General features: G+C 38.1%; 1 non-coding gene across 1 annotated transcript; it reads right to left on the bottom strand.

Moving 5' to 3' along the window:
• Nucleotides 1-214: 214 nt before the first annotated feature.
• On the bottom strand, nt 215-286 carry TRNAG-UCC. Its single transcript has one exon. It is a non-coding gene; the product is annotated as a tRNA-Gly (tRNA).
• Nucleotides 287-904: the final 618 nt, after the last annotated feature.

Genomic DNA, 904 nt, shown 5'->3' with positions numbered 1-904 from the left:
GAAGAAGAAGAAGAAGAAGAAGAAGAAGAAGAAGAAGAAGAAGAAGAAGAAGAGGAAGAGGAAGAGGAAAAATAATAATAATGAGAAGGAGAAGAAGAAGAAGGATCACGAATCATGATAATGAGACCTCACAGGCTTATTGATGAACAATGATAAATTATATGTACTTTACACAATATATTTATCAAGAAAGAAAACCGGACGAAAAAAATAATGCGCCAGCCGGGAATCGAACCCGGATCTATTGCTTGGAAGGCAACAATGCTAACCTTTACACCACCGGCGCCCATGTACATAAAACCGTTATGAAGCATTACATTCGGCTCTAAAAATAGCGACCTGTGGTCACAGCTGAAATCTCACGCGAGCGTCGAGACAGAAAAATCAATGCCGAAGTGGGTGAGCGAGGAGAGCGGACAAGTTCTGTCTCATGATAAAATATTATAAGAATTACCAGCATCTTCTTTTTCTTTTCTTTTCATTGAAGCCTTGCTTCACACTACGAAGAAAAAAGTGTCATCTTTTAAACAGGACAGGATTTTTTTTCCTCTCAGACAAGACACATTTGCGAGTGCCGTAAAACATAAAAAAGAAAGGGGAAAAAATACAAAGCACAAGGCTGAGAACAAGGTTACATGGTAGAGATAGTACGGAACAATCAATAATTGCTTTTACTAAAGGTTTCTGACAAAATAGATATAACGGTCGAACCTGCTATAACGGCCACCTGTCCAGGGAATTAATGACCACTTTCCAATTCCCCCTTGTTTTTTTTATTTTATTTTATAATGACAATGTCCTATACTTCAACCTGTTTGAGACAACCATTTTTCTCCTCAACATTGGGATGCTGTCTTGAACAATGTCAACTGAATGTGTCTGTAGCACAGTCTTCAAATTTGAC

The sequence above is a fragment of the Aplysia californica genome, unplaced genomic scaffold (genome assembly GCF_000002075.1).
Source record: "Aplysia californica isolate F4 #8 unplaced genomic scaffold, AplCal3.0 scaffold01546, whole genome shotgun sequence".
In the NCBI taxonomy this organism is placed as follows: Eukaryota; Metazoa; Mollusca; class Gastropoda; order Aplysiida; family Aplysiidae; genus Aplysia; species Aplysia californica.
The sequence above is the reverse complement of the archived record's forward strand: the minus strand, read 5'-3'. Positions and strand labels throughout refer to the sequence as shown.